General features: G+C 38.7%; 1 protein-coding gene across 24 annotated transcripts in view; it reads left to right on the top strand.

Moving 5' to 3' along the window:
• The first annotated feature begins 6,415 nt into the window (after positions 1–6,415).
• Positions 6,416–19,177, top strand: part of ATF2 (activating transcription factor 2) — an 89,862-nt gene continuing 77,100 nt past the window's right edge. For 17 of the 24 annotated variants that reach the window (XR_013518864.1, XR_013518869.1, XR_013518865.1 and 14 more), the window contains exon 1: positions 6,561–6,714. The gene's annotated coding sequence lies outside the window, so the exon portion shown is untranslated. Of the gene's footprint in view, positions 6,482–6,560; positions 6,715–6,853; positions 6,944–18,504; positions 18,672–19,177 lie in introns of those variants that run through there. The other 7 variants (XM_035304489.3, XM_078327353.1, XM_035304490.3 and 4 more) reach the window with 3 other exon arrangements.

Consider the following 19,177-nt stretch of genomic DNA (forward strand, 5'->3'; position numbering starts at 1 on the left):
TCTCTGCACTAGAGGCTTTACATATACTGTTAACCCTCATAACAACCCTGTAAACTTGGAATAATTTCCAAAATGCAAAGAAAAATAGGCTCAGAGGTTAAACGGTTCCCAAAATCACATAGCCATTAAGTGGCAAAGTCAGGATCCAAATTTAGATCTTCCTTAAAGCCTAAATCTTCCTTCTATGTAAAGCTCCACTTATATATATATTTTTTTCAATATGTTGGAAAATATGTTGTAACAATCTGAAAAAACTCAGACAAACCATGTAACCTAGAAATATGAAGAAAATTAAGAAATTGGTAGGAATGCATAAAATATGTAGATACCGGTCTACTTCATTATTTACTGCCATAAAATTACACAAATCTATTATAGCAATAGATTGTTATTATATCAGTGTTATAACACTAGATTGTTATAATAGTTAACAATATATATAACATTGATATAACAATCTATTATATCTATTATAACATGGATATAACATTGCTGATTTTCTTTTTTAATGATACTGTTAGTGATGACAAGGAAAAAGCTGATTTGAGGAAATGATAAACTTTGTTTTTCATATAATTTTAAATACAAGAAGTATAATTTTACAGATCTGGGCTTGAAAAGAGAAAAAAGCTATGTACAGCACAGGCTTAATGTGCATAAAAGTGCAGAGCTGCAGTAGGGACCCAGCTCCAGATAGGTAACAAATTGGTAGTGAACATCATTCACCTAGTTTTGTGACTCTCCAGCAATGTTGGGAAGCTTGTTAACACAAACTGATATAAAGAGCAGTGAGGGTTATCAGGGTTGGGCACTGGGAAGGAGAGATAACAGAAGGTCAAAGTGGCTCTAGGCAGACATGAAATAAGCACACTGTAACAGAAAGACCTATGAATTTCAAACCAGGTAAGGAACAAAGAAAGACACAATAAAGGTGATAAATTGAAATAACACAGAGGAGTCAAGGACTCAGAGGTTTCAGTAATGTTGAAATTCCGTTTCAATAAGAACCGAAAAATACACAAGAAATTGAAAGATTTTCAGAGTTCAAGATCTTGAAAGTCAGGTAGGTTCAAAGAACGATCAAAATTTGTGATCAAGTTGCTGAGTGACTCAAGTTGGGTATAAATAAATGTCACTGCCATTAATTTTAAGGCAGGATTAGAGATAAATGGGAAATAACATTTGAGAACCAAATAAACTGTACTTGTGCTTCTGCTGTAAATTTTAAGTTCGGTTTCTCTAACTGAAATTAAAATTTACAGCAGAAGCACAAGTACAGTTTATTTGGTGAAATGGTTTAGTTAGTGAGTATGTTATTTAGTTATTTAGTGAACTACAAGTATAGTTGATTTAGTGAATATGGTTTGATTTGGGTGTTGGGTGCTTGGAAGAGGAAAAAATTGCATTGCTATGGTCCTACCTGCAAAGCCTTTAAAAATACATAGGAAATTGCAAATGAGTTGTTGAATTCTCTACATTCTGTGCATATCAACATAGTTATTTCATAGTATAATTCTACTGACAATGTTATGGACTTAACACCGAAAAAGGTGATCCATCAGTTACTTGTCCAGTTCTTTACATTATTAAGGGCAAAAAGTATTTTTTCTCTAAAAACTGGTTAAAGTTCCTGGCAAGAATTTGTACTCCTTTCTCTGAATTGACAAAAGTAATGTATCTCTTCTGAGATATTTGGTGACTTAGATTTTCTTTCTCAAGGGAGCTTAAATATTGGAGAGAGGAAGTAAATAGAGTACCTAAGACCAATTGGGTCCCATAAATCCAAGAGCTTTTGGTTTCCTCCCATTAGCACAAGCTAGCATCCTACAACTGATTATGGCAGACTCCTGAGAGGTCCCATGGTTGTTGTCAGTGGCTGCTTTTCAACAACTGCTTTTAGTCAGCACTTACCAGCCATGGAGACTCCAGGATCTCCTCTTATAATCGCACCCCAGGCTTTGCTTCCTCAAATAGCTATGCAGGTTGCCTGAGCCTCTCAGCTGCTGGACATCTCAGTATTTTTCCCTTAAGACTTGTATCTAAAGGACAACTCACAGAATTCTCCCACTGCTCTAGAGCTATCTAAAATGTCTGTTACTTTCAAGTTCTCTAACGCTGTATTTAAAAAGCAAGCTTCTGATATTGAATGTTGTTACACTCCTGCTCTATTTTCTCCATAGTACTTACCACAATTTCAATTATCTTACTGTTTATATATGTAGCATGTCTTCCCCTGCCCCTGCACCCAACCACAAGAGTCTCCTGAAGGAACTTTGTCTTATTTATAGTTGTCATCTCAGAGCCAGAAACAGTGCCTGGAATGTTCATGCTCAATAAATATAGATGCTTTATGAGTAAAAAGAACATTAGGTCGATAGTTGACCTATTTGGCCATCATGGACCAATGAGGCTGTAACCAAGGTAAGAAGGAAACTGAAAAGAGCAGGATGTTAGTCTAAGGACCCAGGAGGATCCATATGCTGACAGACCTCCCTTTGTTTCCAGCAAAACGATCACATGGCTTTGGTATTATGTGGGCCTCAGGTTGACAAATGGACTAGTTATGGGAAGCCATGAATGGTAGGAGTGGTACTGTCTATTTTTATTAATAAGAATATTGTATAAAGAGCAGAATATAATGATGGCAATCCCTCTTTCTAGTGAGTCAGATGAGAGAGAAGAGGTGGCATTAGCATCAAAAATGAAAACAAGGCCCTTAAATTCCACTCTCCTCTCTCTGGCTAGTATAAGCTAACCTGTATTATGTGAAGCTAGTATAAGCTAACTGGTATGATATGAAGATAAACAGCCTTTTTTTTCCCCATAATGTCACACCCCATTAATTATAAATTCTTTTGAGAAACCAGGGATTTGGGTTGGAGGGCAGACATCCCTGCACTTAAAATTTCCATAATGACAACAAGTGCTGAGAGGTCACTATAGCCTAGGCCATTTCAGCAATGTGCAGGAAGACCCTGAGATGGCAGAGAGAGAAAAAGATCTCATGAGATAGAAGCTACCAAAAATTCAACTACAATGTCTACGGCCACATTATCCTCATTTTATCTCTCAGGTATCAGTGGGGTAATCATCCACCCCTTTCACATCACACACACACACACACACACACACACACACACCCCTACCCTGATCTCACTAATAAAATCCCAGCTAATCCACTGTATTGGGTTGCATCCTGAGAATACCATGACTATGTAGAGGCACTTTCCCTGAGGCCAGGGTTAGTTGTACCAAGCACACATAAGGGGTGTAGTCATCTAGGTCTGTTTACCCTCAGACAAACAGAAACTATGTTCTGTAAATTAATAATTAGTGAGAGAGAGAAGGAGAGGGAGTTGAAAGGGAAGATGGAGAGAGAACACACACATGAACACACATACACACGCACACACACAAAAACGAGATATGATTTGGCTGTGTCCTACCCCAAATCTCATCTTGAATTGTAGTTCCCATAATCCCCACATGTTGTGGGAGGGTCCAGGTGGCAGTAATTGAATTATGGGGGTGGTTTCCACCATCCTGTTCTCATGATAGTGAGTTAGTTCTCAGAGATCTGATGGTTTTATAAGGGGCTTCCCTCTTTGCTGGGCACTCATTCTTCTTGCTACTGCCATGTGAAGAAGGACATATTTGCTTCCCCTTTGGCCATGATTATGAGTTTCCTGAAGCCTCCCCAGCCATGCTGAACTGTGAGTCAATTAAACCTCTTTCCTTTATAAATTACCCAGTCTCAGATATATCTTTATTAGCAACGTGAGAACAGACTAATAAATATATATATATGTATGTATATATAAATAAATACATGTATGTATGTATAAATAATGTATATATAACAGACTAATATATATTTATATAAATACTTATATATACATGTATTTATTTATATATACATACATATATTAGTCTGTTATACTATTATATATACTATACAGATTATATGTAAAATATATATTTTATATACTAATATATAATTACATATACTAATATATATTAGTCCACCAAGACATATATATTAGTCTACTAAGTATATATGTCTACTAAGATATACATATATCTTAGAATTTTTGTGAGCAGTAACAGATTATGGATTAACAGCCCTATCATACCAAGGTGGAAATACCACATTATGTGGCATTTGGAAGATTCTGAGGGCATTAGAGACTATCACGGATTCTTGTGATACTTAGGTACTAAGATTTTCATGACAGAAATGCATTTTCTCCAAATAGCCTCATTTTGTATCTAAAGAATATTAGTTTTATTTAGCAGTCATGCGGGGTTCTTAAAGGAGATTCACTAGACCCTCACTAATTCTCTTACAACAAAGTTGGGTAGATGCATTATGGAACAATACAGGCAAAGAAGAGGTCTAGAAGAAGTTTCCTGCATTTGTAAAGAGAAGACTGTAGAGAACTTTAGGACTCTTGGGGATATTGAGGAATGCAGAAGTGAGAACAAAAATGGAAAAGAATAGCATTTTATGAGGATATGAATAAGTAGTGAGACAAGTTCATGGAATCAGTCTGAATATAGTAACTACACTCATTTTGACAATGCTGAATGTTTTCCCCACTTGTTGAAAAACTATAGTAAACAAACTGTTGTGGAACTAGAAATATGTGGATAAAGTGAGACCTTTTGTTAAATGCCAGGCTGCCAAATTGCATATATAACAAATATGCATAGTTTCCACCTTTCCTGTGCCCCCATCTTGTTTATTTTTTTCTCGCTTTAGGTATACCTTCTCTTTAGAAAATTAGCTAAAACTGAATTCTCAAAACAGATCGGAGTACTGTTCATATCACTAGTTCTTCTCTTGTCTAAAAAGAAAGATTTTTAAAATAATAACACATTCCTCAAATGCAAATTTTTTTTGAGACGGAGTTTCGCTCTTGTTACCCAGGCTGGAGTGCAATGGCGCGATCTCGGCTCACCGCAACCTCTGCCTCCTAGGTTCAGGCAATTCTCCCGCCTCAGCCTCCTGAGTAGCTGGGATTACAGGCACGCGCTACCATGCCCAACTAATTTTTTCATTTTTAGTAGAGACGGGGTTTCACCATGTTGAACAGGATGGTCTCGATCTCTCGATCTCGTGATCCACCCGCCTCGGCCTCCCAAAGTGCGGGTGAGCCACTGCGCCCGGCCGAAACGAGAAATTTAAAACCAAAGCTACTGCTCAATTGTATCAACACTGGAAAAAATGACTTCAAATTTTAATACACATACATGGAAAAATAATTGTTTAAAGAAATCTATTCTAACTGACCCAAACGTCTTTTGAAATGTTATATTCTTAGTTCTTTTTCTCACATAAGTCGTTTTGGGAGACGGAGAGAGAAGCATCATTTTAGTCAATGTTTTCTAGACCTAACAACTGTGATGTCACTCAAACACTGTCCACAATTTCCATCATGAGTAATCTGAACTGTGAGGTTTTGTTGCCATAATGTGCTACACTACAATGGCACTACAACATTACTGTTACTATATCGGGACAGTACTTTCACTTTAAGTACTACAATGTTAATAATTTGGTTTCTTAAATGACTAAAAATAGTTTTAAAAGAGGACCGAATTGGCTTACATACATGTATGCAGTCCAGAAACCTATTAGAGTCAGTGCCATTACAATTTCACTTTTATGCCAGATATTATTCTTGAACTCTAACACTATCCCCTAAAACTTTTCAGCGATTTTGAGTGTATTTTATGTTAATATATAAACTAATTCATAATTTTGTTACAGACTAGAAATCCGTATTTAATAAATGGAAAAAATAAGACACTGAAAAAAGTCTTATATGAAAAGTTAATGTAAATTTTCACAGGGGCCCCTGCTCATACTTTTCAACTTGTGCTATTTATTGAATAACCAACATCCCTACAGTTAACATTGAAATCTTTAAGGTTGTGGGGGTTTTTTGGAGGGAAGGGATGGGGAATAACCAGCAAATTCCGCCTCTTCCAAACCTCACCTTACCCGAAACTCCCCGTCTCAGGCTCCCGGGGAGCCAGGTGGTGGACTGAGGAGAGCAGACTACTTTTACCCACCTCCCTACCTAGTGCTGGGAAGCGACGGCCACGGAGACACCAGGCTCCTGGGGCTGCGCTCAGAGGACCCATCCTGCTTTCCCTCTAGCGGCCTCTCCGGAGCTCACCTTTCCCCTACTCGAACCGCCAATGCCCTGCCAGGCCCTCCACCGCCGCCTGCACCCGCATCCCAGCCGGCAGCCAATGACAGCCTTCCACAGCTCCGGGTTTGCAGAGGTAACGCTCCTGGGGCCCTCTGGTCCTGCCGGCTCCAGAACTGCTTCCCGCCCTTCAGGCTCTTTGTCCAATCACCAGCGCCGAGTGCTCTTTGGTTACCGCCCCTTCTACCCGCCCTGCTGAAGACCCGCCTTCTTCCTTAAGCCTGACGGAATCACCTGACTCGGAGGCGCTCCTCAGAAGGAAGGCAAGAAGGGGCGTGTGCATGGAGGGGAGGGGCGCGAGAAGGAAGGGGGGATGCCGGGAGCGGGGCGGGGAGAAGGGTTGTCAGTCCTATCTCGCGAGAGAGGACGGAAGCCTGTGGGAGCCCGTGGCCTTTAAAGTGCCGTTCAGCCCTTTCCTCCAGCGGTGGTTTGTAAACACGGCTGTGCTCGGGCCTCCCGGGCGACCTAAAGGATCCTGAACTAGTGACCTGGAAGGGTGAGTAATGATGGGCAGAGGGTCGCAGGGCTGGAGACTGTAGGGATACGGAGAAAGAAGGCGCTAACATGGCGACGTCGCTCAGCACAGTCCCCACCCCCTGTTTCCCATCACCTAGGGTGCTCCTGACATGCTCCCTAGCCTTTGGGGCGATTGTGGCTGTGCTGCCACCTCAGCTGTCCGCGCGGTATCGGCTTTGGGAGCCTGACTGGCTGGGCCGGACCGTTAGGTAACAAGCGTTCGTTGTTCCGGCCCCTCCCTCGCGCGCGCTTTCCTAAGGCAGAGGAAAAAGGAATAACGGCTCCTCTTAGACCCCTCCCTCTGAATTATCTTCCCCCTACTTGGGTCAGTTCAGAGGTCACCGGGGAGCCGTCGAGTCCGCCGTGTGCGCGGGGAGATCGCTCCCACCCACAGTCCTTGGGTTGGGCAGGGAGAGGGCCCACTCTGGTCTCCCCACCCAGTATTCAAGCGATTGAGGACAGTGTGTTTGTGATGGTGACAGGGAGGAGGATCGGGAGGCGCGGCTGAAAATAGGATCAGGGTCCCTGGCTGCCATGCAGCCTGAAGTAAATGTTGTGGAGAACCTGGGAGCTGGAAGTCGGCCTTTTCTGTCCTTTCCGCCACCCTCACATCCCGCTAACCCCCACTTTTTCCCGGTGGGGCGGGGCTTAGGTATGGGTGCAGACTGATTCTGGTATTTTCCTATATATATGTATACTTTAATCTCTCTGGGTGGACAGCAGAACTTATGCAGAGAAATAATTGGCTTTTTACTAGTGCCCTAAGGACCAGAGCCAGGAGGAACTGTGTGTATGTGTTTTCTCTGTTCGCTAGTTTAACCGAACCTAGGAGGAAAAAAGAGAGGAGGAGGAGCTGGGGACTATGTTTGTGCCCCTAGGTGGTATAAAATTGGTTTTCCTTAATGGAGAGTCTTAAAACTGGGGAGGCCAAGAGCAAAACTACTGTAAATATCATGGAGTAAAGAGATTACTCCTGATGGACCTTAGGCATCAGAAATTTTAGAGAAAGAAATCTTTCTCTTAAAATTCAACACCTACTTCATATAGTGATGTAAAGCATTTCTTTACATGTACCTTCAGGTTTTCTAATACTTTCCTGGCTATTATTTAATTGGTACTTAGAGATCGACTAATCCCTAAATTATAATGTGAAAGTTTAAATTTCTTAGGGGTTTTAAATTATGGAGACAGTCACAATGCATGCATTTAAGATACATATTTAAAGTCAGAACAAAAACTGACTTCCTTTGAGCACACATTTTGTCTTATTTGAAGAAACATCACCACTGGCGTTATCATTTGTCAGTAACGGCGGTTCTAGGTGTACTCTTTAGCCATATAGCTTTGGTCTCTTTAGTCAAAATTATGAAGGTAAAACTTTATTTATAAAAGCTTGTTAAAAAGTCAGACCTATAGGTTTAAGTGCCCTAAAATCCAAACACAGAAGCAGTTTTATCTTGTATTTAAATTTTTTCTCAATTGAGGAATCCATTGTAAAAACTTTGTTTCAAAATGATAGGAACATCCTTGTAAAATATGTTTTAAAAATACAGATACCCCTCTGTAGATTAAGAAAGTTCATGGGTCTTTAAGGCCATCAATAATTGCGTAAGTTAAGAATCCTACTCTTTGTAAAATAATTTCTAGGAATCTTTTAAATTTACCTTGATGTGTAAAAGAATTTCTGAGAATCTTCCAAATTTACCGTGATGTGTATGTTGCCTTCCTAAGACGATTAATCTTGCTTTGAGAGAATGGTACTGCCATTGAGTTTTAAGAAATGATTTAAAATGTAATATTGTGGAAATTTAGAACATAGATGTTAAGTATTTTAACTGTCAGTAAGGAAGGAGCTTTCAGGGAATCTGTTTGTGCGTGTGTAGGGTACATAATACCTTCTGTAGATCCAAGTGCATTCCCTGAAAATCCTTTATAAAAACCTTATCCGAATGTTTATTTCATATTCGGAGCACTATATTATTATCAGTTAAATATGTAACCCAGTAATTCCTGCAGTTCCTTTCCCCTTTGGCGTTGTTTTTTATTTTAAGCTAAGTTAATTGTAGAAATGGTTGTCAGCGGCCAGGTGCAGTGGCTCATGCCTGTAATACCAGCTTTTGGGAGGCCAAGGCGGGTGGATCACGAGGTCAGGAGTTCAAGACCATACTGGCCAACATGGTGAAACCCTGTCTCTACTAAAAAATAAAAAAAATTAGCTGGGCATGGTGGCTCGTGCCTGTAATCCCAGCAACTTGGGAGGCTGAGGTAGGAGAATTGCTTGAACTGAGACCCGGGAGGCAGAAATTGCAGTGAGCAGAGATGCACCACTGCACTCCCTGGACCACAGACTGAGACACCATTTCAAAAATAGAAAAAGAAAAGAAAAGAAGTGGTTGTCAGCACTTCAACAAATAATAGCGGGGAGCTTTTTACTGGTACTCAGAATCTGGAAGCTGTATGAATATGGTTGAAAAATCACATCTACGTATAACTGGTATTAACTCTTCAAAAAATAATCTGCATTTTTGTTCTACCCAAATTTTTGTATTTTGGAAAACTTGGGTTTTAATGATACATATGTTCTTGTCTGGTCATTGTTAGATCATGTGAGATCAGGTAAACAATCTCACCAATGTGTGCTGTTTCTACTCGTTTTGTCTTCAAGCTCTTCCTTCCAATATGAAATATGTGTATAAGTAGACATTTCTTTCTCTTTTTTATTCTTACTAAAATGTCATTGGAGAAGATAAAGTAGTTGAAGTCTCCCTTATTTAAAATCAGATTTTCACCAAAACTTCTCTTGTTTAAAAATCAGTGAATAACAATAATATTCAATTGATTTTTATAAAAGTCAAGCACCTGTTAGGTTATTTTGTATGATTAAAATGTACTGTAAAAAAAAATCCCATGTTAGCCAAGCGTGGTAGCTCACGCCTATAATCCCAGCACTTTGGGAGGCTAAGGCAGGCGGACCAGCTGAGGTCAGTAGTTCGAGACCAGTTTGGCCAACACGACAAAACCCCAGAACCCCATCTCTGGTAAAAATATAAAAAAATTAGCCAGGCATGGTGGTGGGCACCTATAATCCCAGCTACTCAGGAGGCTGAGTTAGGAGAATTGCTTGAAACCAGGAGCAGGAGGTTGCAGCGAGCCAAGATCATGCCACGGCACTCCAGCCTGGGCAACAGATCAAGACTCCATCTCAAAACAAAACAAAAAACCCATTTTGTATTGTTATAATTTGGAGTTTAACTTAGTATTTCTGTGTTTATCTCATACTCACACCTATTCCTTAAGGCTAAGAACTTGTCTAAAATGCTGCATATTCTCTGTATGTAAGCTTTAACGTTGAAGTAATAAGATAGTAATCACCTGTTTATATTTGAAGGAAAACCCCATTGAACATTTTATTTCCTTTGTTATGTTTTTCAAGGTTAAAAGTTATATAGTAAGGTATAGTTTCATAGAAAATTAGGGAAATTTGTGGATCTTTAAGGCCATTAGTAATTGTAAGTACTTTATTTTTGAGAAGGAGTCTTCCTCTGTCACCTATGCTGCAGTGCATTGGTGCAGTCTTGGCTCACTACAATCTCCACCTCTCAGATTCAAGCGGTTCTCCTGCCTGAGCCTCCCAAATAGCTAGGATTACAGGGGTGCGCCACCACACCCTGCTAATTTTTGTGTTTTTAGTAGAGACAAGGTTTCATCATGTTGGCCAGGCTGATCTCGAACTCCGGGCCTCAAGTGATCCACCCACCTTGGCCTCTCAAACTGTTGGGGTTATAGGCATGAACCACCACACCTGGCCTATTTTAACACATTATTTTATAGTATAAATATATTTAATATTACATATATAAATAAATGTGTATTCATTATATACATCTTTTCAATTTGTTGAGACTTGTTGACAACCTTCTTGACAACCTTCAAACTGGCGTATTCATTTTCACTTTTAAGGGATTACAGGCATGAGCCACTGCACCCGGCCTATTTTTACACTTTATTTTATGTTATAAGCATATTTAATGTTACATATTGTATAATTATAAATAAATATGTATCATTATATATATCTTTTCAATTTATTCTTGTTGGCTACCTTGAAACTGGTGTATTGATTTTCAATTTTGTTTTCCTTTGAGACGGAGTCTTGTTCTATCACCCAGGCTGGAGTGCAGTGGTGCTCTCAGCTCATTGCAACCTCTGTCTCCCAGGTTCAAGCGATTCTCCTGTCTCAGCCTCCCGAGTAGCTGGGATTACAAGTACCCGCCACCACACCTGGCTAATTTTTGTATTTTTATTAGAGAGGGGTTTCACCATGTTGGCCAGGCTGATCTCGAACTCCTGACCTTGTATGATCCACCCACCTCAGCCTCCCAAAGTGTTGGGATTACCGGAATGAGCCACTGCACCCAGCCTTATTTTCACTTTTAAGTATGTTTAATGATGCTTTTGTTCCTTGGCATTTTGGCATTGATAGTAAAGAAGAGATGTAAATAAAATGTTTTGGGACTTCGCCTGTTCACCCATATTCCCATTCTGTATCTTAACAAAGATAGTGGTTCTGAGCCACTTTTTTGCCTTTCTATCCAAGGAATAGAAAATACTTCCAACAGGAGTAGTGGCTTATTTCCACAGAGATTCTCAGGGGAAGATTGGTTGGGAAAGACAGGGGAGGAATAATTGTAATTGGCAAAATACTATTGGACTTTGGTTATTTTTGTAATATATAGTATTTTTAATCTATAATATTGACCATAAATTTATTAATATGTTCCCTAAATATTCTTTAGTTCTCCTAGCAGAACCTAAACCTTTGTTATTCCAGTTTTATAGCTTTGGTTTTTGTAATTTTGCTATTTTGGCTAGTATGTTTGCTTTTATTTATTGAGCATGTGTTGGAACAATTTTTTTATGTATCAATTTGTTTTGCCATACTAAAAAATAATTGTGTTCATTATTTTTGTTTTCTTCTCGTGTGTGTGTATACATTATAGTTTTTATAGAATTATATCAAATAAGTTTTATTTTACTTTTATAGCATTGTATTTTTCCATGTTGTTTAATCTATAATATTTGATTGTTATGTGATAGTTGAAAAATAAGTATTAAATTTGTTCTAAATGCCTGACAAGAAAATAATAGTTTCCGTTCATGCCTATTTTGACATTGAATTGAACATCTCTGTGCATTTATCTTTTTCTTTTTTGAATTGTTTTTGTCGGATACTAATCTCAAATGAATTACCAGTCAAAGGATATAAATATTTCTACAGTTGCCAGATATTTGCCTCCCCAAAGACTTAAGCGAGTTTATACTGTCAGCAGAGCATGCATGCGTTAGCTTTGCCATAATTTTGTGAACTTTGGAGTTAACAATAAAGTGTGATTACCTAATTGGGAATTATTGCCGGGAATATGTTGTATTGTTTAGCAGTTTTAAAATTATTTAGTTGGCCGTATCATACCATAGTTATTTGTCTACCAGTGATCTATGTGATGCAACAGATATTTTCATATTTTCTGACATTTTACTGTCTTCGTTTCTCTTAAGGTTTACCAAAACTTTTGAGTCTTGTAACAATGATTCTTAGATTTCATGCAGTTTTATATGGTTTGTGCATTGAATATCTTATGCTAATTTAAGAGTTAATTTCTGGGCCAGGTACAGTGGCTCACACCTGTAATCCCAGCCCTTTGGGAGGCTGAGGAGGGTGGATCATCTGAGGTCAAGAGTTTGAGACCAGCATGGTCAACATGACAAAATGCCATCTTGACTAAAAATATAAAAATTAGCTGGTTGTAGTGGTGGGTGTCTGTAATCCCAGCTACTAGGGAGGCTGAGACAGGAGAATCCCTTGAAACCAGGAGGCAAAGGTTGCAGTGAGCCAAGATCATGTCCCTGCACCCCAGCCGGGGCAACAGAGCAAGACTCTGTTTCAAAAAAAAAAAAAAAAAAAAGTTACTTTCTGAACTATACATTTCATTTCATGGGAGTTCTGTCTTATGAGTGTGTCATGATTTATTAAGATTTATAATGACAAATTCATTTCCATATAGGAAACACTTGGAATAAAGAAAGTGTATATGAGTATATGATAGCCAAATTGACTGAGTTTTGTTTCCTCAGTATTGTCTCTGGCACATAGTAAGTATGTAATCAGTGTTTTAGGTTAGTTATTAAGAGCTAGATTGTCATGGGTCTACCACTTATAAACTGTGTTATCTTGGGTAAATTATATAACCTCTCTGTGCCTCAGTTACCTTCTCTTTAAGGAGAATAAGTCTTGCTGTGAGCATTCATATAATATATATACAATATTTAATACAGCATCAAAAACTTAATTGACTACTCAGTGTACGTTGTGGTAATTGTTATTGTTGAAGTTCATTCAGAAATAATCTAGCCTAGCCCTTCAGGCATGCTTGTGCTGTAGCTCAAAAGCAGTACAGCAAACATCTACTTGGTAGCTTTGGAAGCAAAGTTGGTTTTCCCTAGGAATTTATAATTTATGGAGGAACATACCACCTTAGAATTGTCATATGAGAGAACATCTCATTTTTTTTGTTCCATGCGTACCCCTTCTCAGACTTTTTATGTATCAAATTCCTGCAGTATAGTATATTATTATTTTGAGATGATAAAATTATGAGATGATTTCCATAAAATCCAATTATTTTTGTATTTTTGAGACAAGGTCTCTGTCATCCAGGTTGGAGTGCAATGATATGAACAAGTCTCACTGCAGTTTCCACCTCTTGGGCTCTAGAGATCTTCCCGCCTCAGCCTCCCTAATAGCTGGGACCATACTCGCATGCCACCACACCCAGCTAGTTTTTAAATTTTTTGTAGAAATGGGGTCTTGCCTTTGCCCAGGCTGGTCTCAAACTCCCAGGCTTAACTGATCCTCCCACCTCAGTGTCCCAAAGTGCTGGGATTACAGGAGACTACCAGCTCCAGTTATCCTTTTCTTCTGCTCCACCTATCCCATTATAAACATTCTAGTGAAACGCTTTATTTCTCCTTCCCCATAGTGGTGTTGAGATTATGATTAAAATACCACAGACAAAAAGTTGTTTTGAAGTCTCTGCTAATTAAACAATATAACTACACTGTCAATTTTTGGCCACAAAGTTGAGAATCAGTGAAGTCTTTTATCGTTTGTAAGGTAGGTTTTAATGACTGTTGATATGTGGATGTTGGATTGAGGGTTATTTTTGTGTAGTAATACTACTTCACTTACTCGAATTTTGACATACGTTGAAAATGGAAGAGGTGAGCTTATCATTGTTTTAATGGGTATAGTACATAATCCATAGTCTTATTTTGTTTCATTTTTAGAAACAGGGTCTCTGTCACCCAGGCTGGAATGTGGCGATGCAGTCATAGCTCACTGCTGCCTCGAACACCTGGGCTTCAGCAGTCCTCCCACCTCAGCCTCCCGAGTAGCTGGGATAACAGGCATGTGCTACTTAACTATACCCATTTTTTTTATTTTTTGTAGAGATGGAGCCTATGTTGCCCAGGTTATTCTTAAATTCTTTGCCTCAAGTGATCCTCCCATCTCAGCTTCCCAAAACACTGGGGTTATAGGCGTGAGCCACCACACCAAGCCTGTAGTGTGTTTTATTTGTGCCCTTTTCATAATGAGAAATTTTATTGATGTACTTTAAATAATAATGAATTACTGTATTCTTGGAGAGCTATGAATTTCTCTTTTCTTTTTGCTTTTATAAAAAATAAGTTTCTAGAAAAATAAGACAGTAAGATTAGGTATTTATTAGGCATTAGGCAAATGCACATTTAAAGTCCAAAGTAAAATGCAGTAAATTTATAAACTTAATGGATTTTAGTGTCATGCACTATGCCATGTATTTTACATATATTATTTTCATGTATTCTTTTGGACAGCCCTGAAATGTATATTTTTTTTTACTATAGAGGATCGTGGTGTAACCATACAATTTAAAATTTTCCTGGCCAAAGTCAATGGCTTATACCTCTAATCCCAGCACTTTGGGAGGCTAATACAGGAGGATCATTGCCTTGATTAATGGAGGCTTTAAGGCACTCTTATTTTAAATGAATGATTTAAATCATTCATTTAAAATAAGAGTGCCTTAAAGCCTCCTTGAGCTCAAGGAGTTCGCAGTCTGCCTGGGCAACATCGTGAGACCTGATCTCTACAAAAAAAAAAAAAAAAATTAGCTGGATGTGGTGGCATGTGCACCTGTGGTCCCAGCTACTTGGGAGGTTGAGGTGGGAGGATCACTTGAGCCCTAGAGATCAACGTTGCAGTGAGCCATGATTGTGCCACTGCACCTCAGTCCGGGTGACAGTGTAAGACCCTGTTTCAAAAAAAAAAAAAAATTCCTGATTTTAAAATACTTTAGTCTTGAGAGGTGAATGAAGTCCTACTAGGTCATGGCTGCAGGTTTTCAAACTCCTGGATTTAGATTTGTTATTATGACCACATTGCTATTCCCAAGGTGATCTCTAGGATCATTTCAACAATGTATGAAGATTGTCATGAATGTACTGAGTATTTGAATCCTGCTTTAGTTCACCTTGGCAGTGTCTACATGATGACAAATGTTTGACAGGGAATGAAGTCGTATCTAGTGTCATTTGTGCTAGTGTTCCCCTATCCCTTCAGTGTTGGCCCCAAATCTTCCCTTTACTTTTTTATGTTTGTGGGAAGGGGAACCACACATCAGCAGCAAGCATCAGTCAACCAATAGGATCTAGTTAGTGGTGAACGGATTGACTGTTCAACTGGTAAGAGTCACAGGCCTAACCACACTGTAGCATGGCCACTTGGGTTCCTGTAGAGATGGCCTTAGTTTCCAGTGTTCCCCACAGATGTTTGCTTCTTGCCCAGTTGAGAGGAGATCTCAAGACTCTTGACTTGTCATTGTGAGCTCTCACCCTGCCTGGTTATGTAGATAGACTGTATATATACATGAAGTGGGGATGGGGGCCAAGAGGCTATTACTACTGTTTAGAAATACTTGACTCTTGTAGATCCAGCCTTAATGTTTTTCTGGCATCCTACTAATAGCAGATCCTGCACAAAGTGGATATCAGAGTTTATACTATGAGGAGACAAAATAAGAATAGTTTTACCAAAGATAATGAGGTATCACATAATGTCTGCATTTTACCATTGATTTGAATGCATCCTTAGAAAACTGAATGTAACAAAAACCCAGGACATTACTGGAAATTGTATGCTCTCTAGAAACTTTGTGTCAATCTTTATACAAACACTATTTTATGAGTTATATGAAATGTTATAAAAATAGGGGAAAAAACCTGTTTCTATAAGGTGCTGCTGCTCTTGAAGTTGTAGGGCATAAGTGCATCTTCCTGGGACCTTACAATTCTTGCTTACTCTATTAATTTTCTATTCCTGACTCATATATTGCCACTTACTTAACATCTTAAAACAATATAAATTTATTGTCTCACAGTTTTTGTAGGTCAGAAGTCCGAGCGGCCTCAACTGAGTCCTCAGTTAGGGTCTTACAAAGCCAAGATCAGTGTGTTGGCAGAGCTTCATTCTTTTCTGGGAGTCTCTAGGGAGGAATCCACTTCCAAGTTAATTCAGGCATTTGGCTGAATTCAGTAGGTCTTTTATTTTCATCCCTCTTTCCTTACTGTCTGTCAGCCAAGTGTTGGTCTTGTCTCCCAGGAGCTGAGGTGCTTTCCATGTGGGCCCCCTCCAGTAATGGCAGATCACATCCCTCTGACTTCTTTTTCTGGCTGAATCTCTTTGACTCCAGATGGAGAAAGTTCTCTGCTTTTGAAGGCTCTTGATTAGATTCCTAGATAGCCCAGGAATCTATCTTATTTTTGGATATGTAGTCTTTTTACATTTGCAGAGTTTCTTTTGTGGTGGAAAGTAACCTGTTAACAGGTTCCAGGGATGAGGGTATGGACATCTTTGGAGGGCCATTCTGCCTAATACACTCACATACTCTTGAAAATAAACTTGGTAAATTCTGTACACTTGCACATTTCTAAGTTGATTCCTGCAGTTTTATAATCATAGATTGAAATTGTTGAAAAAAATATAATTTGTTTTTTCCAAATACACTTTTACAAGTATCTAAATACCATAGTGATTTGATGCTATCATTGGTTTTAAAAAACAAGCTTGAATTAACTCATCTAATAGTGGGAAGTTTTCAGTGTCCCTTTTTCTTATTAAATTTTGTATTTTCTTTCTACTTCGCCAGCATAATTTTATTTGAACCCAATGTATTTTCATATTTTAAAATATCACTCTATCATACTTGTTTGTGACAAATATATATTTAATTTTTCAAAATTTTTAATTGATTTCTTCATTCTTGCGGAACTCCCTCTCTGTACAGTACATTTTTGCATGGTATTTCCACAATGGAAGAGGTAATCATTAAATGAAAATTGTTATTCTTTCTGTCATCACACTACACAGTAAAGTATATCTGGATTCCTAAACACAAGGCAGAACACTGATTCTTAAAGTCATGCTTTGCCTTTAATAATATTTGTAAGACAGGGAAAGCCAGAAGCTTGAGGGTTAATGGTGCCTTGATTAATGGAGGCTTTAAGGCACTCTTATTTTAAATTATCCATTTGTTTTGTTCCAAGGAAGCTTCTAAAGCCTAGGGCAACTCATTCTAATAAGATTTGAGATGAGAGAGGTATGGATTTCTTTTGAAAAGTGGGAGATTGAGGACTCTGGAAAAATAGGCAGATCATCTTTGGGAAGCAAACAAACAAAAATGAAGATATAGAAGTTGATTTTCTTAAAACTTGTCTTGCTCCAGTATCCCTTGGAAAGCCTTAGTATGTACCTTTAGTAATACATACCCCACTTTGTCTGTATCCCATACTGCCTCCTTGAAAGACTGTCCATCACCCTCCTGCCTACCTCTTATCCGCCCACAAAGACAGAAGCCAACTTCTCTTTGCCACCCAAGATTGCCCTCACATCTGTTACACTTATGCCTAGCAGAGGATTAATTCCTTTCTCATGCTAATGCCTACCTTTTGGACCCTGTTTCTTGGCACAATATTTGGCTCTTACCAGGACACTTGCCATTAGTAGTGTTTGTACCTTTCAGCAGAGAACCTAGCCACAGGTTAATGATATACAAATATAGGCATTTACTGCATAATAACATTTTGAGTCAGTAGACCACATAAAGGATGTGGTAGGCGGCCGGGCGTGGTGGCTCACGCCTGTAATCCCAGCACTTTGGGAGGCAGAGGCGGGTGGATCACGAGGTCAAGAGATCGAGACCATCCTGGTCAACATGGTGAAACCGCGTCTCTACTAAAAATACAAAAAATTAGCTGGGCATGGTGGCGCGTGCCTGTAATCCCAGCTACTCAGAAGGCTGAGGCAGGAGAATTGCCTGCACCCAGGAGGCAGAGGTTGCGGTGAGCCGAGATCGCGCCATTGCGCTCCAGCCTGGGCAACAAGCGCGAAACTTTGTCTCAAAAAAAAAAAAAAAAAAAGATGTGGTAGGCATCATGACATAGTATATAACACATTACTCACATTTATAGTGATGTTGGTGTAAATGAATCTACCGTGCTACCAGTTGTCTAAAAGTATAGCATTTCATTAAGACAAGGAATATACAGCACAATTATGTACAGTATTTAATACTTGATATGCAATGATTTTACTGGTTTATGTATTTAAATATATTTTTAAATTATTATTTTGGAGTGTACCTTTGCTTTAAAAAAAACGTTTATTTTAAAACAGCCTCAGACAGGTCCTTCAGGAGGTATTCCTCAAGAAGGCATTGTTATCATACGTGATCACGACTCCATGTTCGTTATTGCCTCTGAAGACCTCCTAGAGGGACAAGATACTGAGGTGGAAGACAGTGACGCTGATGATCCTCACCCTTTGTAGGCCTAGGCTAATGTGTATGTCTTTGTTTAGTTCTTAACAAAATAATTTGAAAGTAAAAATAATTTTTAAGATAGAAAAGAGCTTATTAGAATAAGAATGAAAATATTTTCTTTATAGCTATACAGTGTGTTTGTGTTTTAAGCTAAGTGTTGTTTCAAAGGAGCCAAAAAGTTTTTAGAAAAGTAAAAGGTTTATAAAGTAAAAAAGTCATAGTTAGCCAAAGTTAACTATTATCCAAGAAAGAAAATTGTTTAAATAAATTTTATGTAGCCTAGTATACAGTATATAAAGTCTACAGTACTGTACGGTGGTGTCCTAGGCCGTCATATTCACTCATCACTCATGCACTGACTCACCAGAGCAACTTCCAGTTCTGCAAACTGCATTCTTGGTAAGTGCCCTATACAAGCTTACCATGTTAAAAAATCTTTCATACTGTATTTTTACTGTACCTTTTCTATGTTTAGATTTACAAGTACCATTTTGTTACAAATGGTATTAGTATTCTGTACAGTAACAT

The sequence above is a fragment of the Callithrix jacchus genome, chromosome 6 (assembly GCF_049354715.1).
Source record: "Callithrix jacchus isolate 240 chromosome 6, calJac240_pri, whole genome shotgun sequence".
In the NCBI taxonomy this organism is placed as follows: Eukaryota; Metazoa; Chordata; class Mammalia; order Primates; family Cebidae; genus Callithrix; species Callithrix jacchus.